We start from the raw sequence: 6,590 nt of genomic DNA, 5'->3' as shown, positions 1-6,590 counted from the left end.
TAGGCAGAGGGAGAAGCAGGCTCCATGCACCGGGAGCCCGACGTGGGACTCGATCCCGGGTCTCCAGGATCGCGCCCTGGGCCAAAGGCAGGCGCCAAACCGCTGCGCCACCCAGGGATCCCCAAAGATAACATTCTGAAGGGTGCCTGGCAGGCTCAGTTGGTAGAGCATTCTACTTTTTGTGTTGGGGTCATGAGTTCCAGCTGGGTGTAGAGTTTACTACAAAAAAAAAAAAAAAGACAACATTCTGTTCACAGAAGATTTGTGACAGTCTCGGGAGATCTGCATGCATTAAAGAAAGCAGAGTTGCAACAATTGATAAATACATACATGTGATTGCCTTTTTCCAGTATGGGTATGGGAATTGATGCTGGAGATACCATATATAATTCATTAAGTTTGTATTAAGACTCTTGATTGCAGATGCCAGAAATATAGCTCAAAGTCGTTTAAACTAACAGAGGAAATGTATTACCTTTTCTAACTGAAGAAGTCAAGCTTCAAGAATGGCTGGATCCAGGACTTCAATCACCTATAGACTATGGTCTCCCTTTCTCTATTCTTCCCAGTCAGCCTCATTTTCAGTCAAGCTTTCCTCATGAAGTAGCAGAGGGAAATACACATACTTTTGTAATAGTTCTGGCAAATATGGAGTGATTGACTCTCATAAGGTCAGATACCCATCCCTGAACCAGAGTCAAAATGACTAATTATCCAGGCTTGGATAAAACCAATAGTTCATTGTTCTAAGCTTCACTGAAACTACATGGACTAAACACAAGAGAAGGGTTGTTCCCCTAAAAAATAGAGATAAATTACTGAAAGAAAGGGAATGGATGTAAAAAAGGCAAAAATACAATTTCTCAGGTCTAGTTCTAGAATTACTGACTCCTCCAGTAATGGATTAATCCTGTTAATTAGGAAAGTCACAGCATGAGAAAGCATTGTAACATTTTCAGTGCTCAGGTCATGTCTCAAAGCCTCCAGAGTATGATTTGTAATTTGAGCCATATAAATTATCCCTATAGCCTTTACATCATATATCATTTTTTCCTATTTGCCTTTTTTTCTACTTAAAAGTGCTCATATCTATTTTTGTTCCCAAATTTGGAAACAGTAGGCTCTCATTACATATTGGATTGGTTGATTAATTTATATGGAATTTGCCTAGAAAAACTCTTTCTTCATTTTTGGAATGGTCTTTTTCATAATAGTTTCTTTCCTGTCTTAGCTTCCCTGATCTTCCTCCCTATTTCTATGTTCTTGAAGATATCAACTATATAAGCCTAGGGCTTTAGTACTAAGGGACTTAGCAAAGATGAGACATTATTTTTATAACAGATTTATAACCTAGCTGGAACCATAAGTATACACATGCGGTAGGTTGAGTTTTGCAGGAAACAGACTTTATAAGCAGGCGGGATATTAGGGACTTCCCTCAGGAATTACCACTGGGAGGGAGTGAGGGCAGCAGGACTGGACAGAAGAAAATGAGCAGTGATGCTTTTACAACACAGGCCTCAGCTCATCTCACAAAATCTCTGAAACTGGCCATTCAGAGATGAACAAAAGTGAGGTAAAGAAGTGGAGACTTTGTACCCTTATAGTGCCCAGTTTTGGGGTATGGGCTGAATCCAAGAGGCTAATTTTGGGTGAGGCAGCTCCCTTCAGCTGAGGGCAATTTCGTGGGAGGGACTCATTTATGGTCCCTTAGAAGCACACCTGGCACGTGGAAAAATGAGAGGCTCTGTCCCGAGGGAGACTGCGTGCCAGGGCCCCTCTACCACACACCAAAGGCAGTAAAACCATCTAGATAAGACTGCTTGAGAGGTTTAAAGATTTCCAGAAAAATCAACATGTTATTATAAAGTCAGTTTTTATTTATTTATTTTTTTTAAATTTTTACTTATTTATGATAGTCACACGGAGAGAGAGAGAGAGAGAGAGAGAGAGAGAGAGAGAGAGAGGCAGAGACACAGGCAGAGGGAGAAGCAGGCTCCACGCACCAGGAGCCCAAAGTGGGATTCGATCCCAGGTCTCCAGGATCGCGCCCTGGGCCAAAGGCAGGCACCAAACCGCTGCGCCACCCAGGGATCCCTAAAGTCAGTTTTTAAATAGAACTAGGGAAAACCACTGTTTTCCAGACACACCCTGGATAGCATCACTGCCTATACTTACTACATGTCAATTATATATACTTAGGCAATGTGGTGAAAAGTAGTATTTATACTAAAAATGATTCCCAGAGTTCAACCACATGCATAGGGTTATAGTAACCTAAATCTTTTTTTAGCTAGAAAAATTTGTCTTTATATTTCATTTTGAAAAGTTGAGCTTGAAATTCCACATAAACTGGGCAGCCCAGGTGGCTCAGCGGTTTAGCACAGCCTTCAGCCCAGGGCATGATCCTGGAGACCCAGGGTCGAGTCTGACGTCCAGCTCCCTGTGTAGGGCCTGCTTCTCCCTCTGCCTATGTCTCTGCCCCTCCCTGCTCTCTCTGTGTCTCTTATGAATAAATAAATAAATGAATAAATAAATAAATAAATATTTTTTAAAAAGAAATTCCATATAAACTATTTAGTAAATAGGCCTGTGTTATAGTTTTCTTTTACAGTCACAACTTAGACCATGTAGGTTTGAATTTTTTAAAGATTTTATTAATTTATTCATGAGAGACACAGAGAAAGAGAGGCAGAGACACAGGCAGAAGGAGAAGCAGGCTCCATGCCGGGAGCCCGATGTGGGACTTGATCCTGGGACTCCAGGATCATTCCCTGGACCGAAGGCAGGCCCAGGATCACAACCTGGACCAAAGGCAGGTGCTAAACTGCTAAGCCACCCAGGGATCCCCAACTTCTCCAATCCCTTAATTTCATAATGTTTTCCTATACTTTCCCCCTTTATCTTATCCAGTAGTTTTCAATGCTTAGGATTCAACAAAATCACTTAACCAGGTTGTTAAGGCATGTGTTCCTTATCTAGAGGATGAGGCTTGGATATTTGTATTTTTAATAAATTTGCTAGGTAAATATGCTGCTTGCCAAAGCGTGGAAATCACTGATTTACCCCCTTCCCTTATATCCTTTTTCACTTTCCTAGACAAAAATCTTTTAGTTTTCAGGGTCACTATCCAATTTTTAGACTGCAAACTCATTATTGAGAGCTATCTGTGCCATTCACATCTCACTGACATCATTTAAAGTTTAATGATCCTATTTTTAGCATAGAAATTCCCTTCCTGGGATGCCTGGGTGGCCCAGTGGTTGAGCATCTGCCTTCTGCTCAGGGTGTGATCCTGAGTCCAGGGATTGGGTCCCACGTCAGGCTCCCTATGAGGAGCCTGCTTCTCCCTCTGTCTGTGTCTCTGCCTCTCTCTCTGTGTCTCTCGTGAATAAATAAATAAAATCTTAAAAAAAAAAAAAGAAAGAAAGAAATGCCCTTCCTTCCAGGAGTGCTTGAGTGATGCAGTCAGTTGAGCGTCCAACTCTTGGTTTCAGTTCAGGTCGTAGTCTCAGGGTCGTGAGGTCAGGATGGTGGGGTCCAGCCCCACACTGGGCTCCATGCTGAGTGCAGAGTCAGCTTGGGACACACTCTCCATTTGCCCCTTCCCCCTGTGCACTTTCTCTCGCTTGCGCTAAAAATAGATAATTCTTTAAAACAAAAAGGAATTTCCTTTCCTCCAAAGTAGTAGTAAATCAAAGTAGTTTTTTGTTCTTCCATGTTTCACACTGAGTGTAGGATATTTATAAAGATCACTCATCCCCACACAAAATAATGGAACAACTTTTAAGCCATGAGCTAAAGTGTTCCTGTTTCAGAGAGAATTAGGAATCTAAAAGCTGTATATGGAGAAGAAAAATCAGAAGACAAACTTTCAGCACCAAGCAAAAAAATGCCTTCTTTTGGCCAATACACAAACCTTAGTCTATATCTGAGAATTCTTACTTGAGAAAAATCTTATGAATATTTTAAATCTGAAAGACACTTTAGGTATTTATAACCCAATTTCAGAAAATTAAAGCTGGAATCAAACTCTATGAAGATAATTCCTGCATATACAGAATAGACATAACTGAACATCAGATTAGCTAATTTATTAGATAGAAGATCTCTCTAAATACAATGAATATACACAGGCCTTTAATTGTCACTCACCTCTTATTGAACACCAGGATATTTATGTTAAATATAAAGCTCGGGGTGCCTGGGTGGCTCAGGTGGTTGAGCATCTGCCTTCGGCTCAGGTCATGATCCCAGGGTCCTGGGATCAAGCCCCACATTAGCTCCCTGCTCAGAGGGGAGTCTGCTTCTCCCTCTCCCTCTGCCCATTCCCCCACTACCTTGTTCGTGCTTGCTCTGTCACTCTCTCAAATAAATAAATAAAATCTTAAATATAAAGCTCTATTCATAATGTGGGAAGTTGTGTACTTACTGCTCAAGCCATATTAAACATCAGAGAATTCATACTGAAGACTCTATGAACCTAATGAGCATAATAAAGTCTTTAGACACCATTAAGACTTTATTACACATCAATTGCAATGTTGTAAGCCAAGATCTAATTTTACCCAGAATAACTCAAGAGAAAGTTCCTATCCCCATTCTGAAGAGTCTGAAGAACCTGATATTGGGGTAGTAAATGAATTGCCTACTTAAATGAACAGGGTGCTTGTGAGAAGCACGGGATGTTGTATATAAGTGATGAATCACTAGATTCTACACCTGAAACTACTGCTATGCTAAATGTAATCTAACCTGAATTTTAATAAAACCTTGAATACTATAAATTGCTTACTTAAAAAATAAAAAGGCTTGTCTTTTAAAATATACTTAGCAGCTGATCCAACTCACTTAGGAAATCAACTAATTTAACTCAAGAAATTAGTAGCAATTGGGGAGCCCAGGTGGCTCAGGGGTTTAGCGCCGCCTGCAGCCCAGGGTGTGATCCTCGGATGGAGTCCCACGTCGGGCTCCCTGCGTGGGGCCTGCTTCTCCCTCTGCCTGTGTCTCTGCCTCTTTCTCTCTCTGTGTCTGTCATGAATGAATACATTTTAAAAAATTAAAATAAAAAGAAATTAGTAGCAACATAAATTAGGTGGAAAGTGACTACAAACCTCATGGTCAGTTTTAGTCAAATCATCAGCAAATTGTTCCCAGGTGTGGACTGGTCCCGAAGATTGAGTGGCAAAGAACACTACCGAGGATAAAGAGTCTATGGAGTACTGTATTTACAATATAACTCGTGTCTCTGAGGAATCTAAACTGTTACTGGTGAGAGGATGAAACAGACAGGAAGCCTGACCATCTGCTGCAGAGGTGACCGTGTTCCATTGGTCTTGGGAAGAAGCTGTCCGCTTGACAGCATTTATGGGCCCCTGAACATTTCTGAAGAATCTTCAGGGAGGCTTCCAGCTAGCGCAGTTCTCCAGTTAGCTAACAAAGATGCCTTTTTACTTGAGACCAAGATCAGCAACTCGAAGATTTAATGTTACGTGTTGATAACAGCAGCATTCATGGGGAGTTAAGACATAGGAAATAGAGGTGACATATATGATAAATATAGTCTGTAAGTAAAAACCCTACTTGAATGGAAGTCTACAATGGGCCAGTTCTTTATAGTGATTTCCCCAGGGATGCTGGTTCCTCCCCATTTTTTGATAAAAAAACTTCAAATAAGGTTTTATATTTTATTTGATTTATTTAAATTAGAGGCCAGTGTCAGAAGACCACAACTAACTCAGACATGCACTGAGGGAGGACCCACGCTCATGCTCCCCCTTTAAAGCCTCACAGAAACGGAAACCAAACTGAACCTGAGAGAATGCAAGACAGCAGGTGCCAGGAGGCACCTGAAAGGCGGTGAGGAAGAGGAAGCGTGGGAAAGCCCCAGAATTTGGAAGAGACGGGAGTGGACCCTCCAGACACGAGGAAGCCCTTCAGCAGCTCCTCTCCCTGCACTATCAATGACCAGGGCACTGACAGACCGTGAGCACTTTCGAATGCAGGTGCTACATTTTATTTTTAAAAACTGATTCATCGGGGCACCTGAGTGGCCTCAGGTCATGATGCCGGGTCCTGGATTGGAGCCCTGTGCCGGGATCCCTGCTGGGGGTGTGGGGTGTTTGCTTCTCCCCCTGCCCCTACCCCTCCTCCGCTCCGCACTCTCTTTCTTTCTTTTTTTTTTTTTTTAATTTTTATTTTATTTATGATAGTCACAGAGAGAGAGAGAGAGAGGCAGAGACACAGGCAGAGGGAGAAGCAGGCTCCATGCACCGGGAGCCCGACGTGGGATTCGATCCCGGGTCTCCAGGATCGCGCCCTGGGCCAAAGGCAGGCTCCAAACCGCTGCGCCACCCAGGGATCCCTCCGCTCTCTCTTTCACTCTCTCTCTCAAATAAATAAAATCTTAAAGAAAACATAAAACTGGTTCATCGGGCGCCTGGGTGGCTCAGCGCCGCCTTCTGCCCAGGCCTGATCCTGGAGACCCGGGATCGAGTCCCGCGTCGGGCTCCCTGCATGGAGCCTGCTGCTCCCTCTGCCTGTGTCTCTGCCTGTGTGTGTCTCATGAATAAATAAATCAAACCTTAAAA

At 42.7% G+C, this 6,590-nt stretch overlaps 1 non-coding gene across 1 annotated transcript; it reads right to left on the bottom strand.

Annotated features, from left to right (window-relative positions):
* Nucleotides 1-5,874: 5,874 nt before the first annotated feature.
* LOC129508455 (small nucleolar RNA SNORA71) lies at nt 5,875-6,007 on the bottom strand. The gene has a single exon (XR_008664190.1). It is a non-coding gene; the product is annotated as a small nucleolar RNA SNORA71 (small nucleolar RNA).
* Nucleotides 6,008-6,590: the final 583 nt, after the last annotated feature.

Source organism: Nyctereutes procyonoides, unplaced genomic scaffold, assembly GCF_905146905.1.
Source record: "Nyctereutes procyonoides isolate TBG_1078 unplaced genomic scaffold, NYPRO_anot_genome, whole genome shotgun sequence".
In the NCBI taxonomy this organism is placed as follows: domain Eukaryota; kingdom Metazoa; phylum Chordata; class Mammalia; order Carnivora; family Canidae; genus Nyctereutes; species Nyctereutes procyonoides.
Note: the sequence above shows the minus strand (reverse complement) of the source record. Positions and strands in the feature narration are given on the sequence as shown.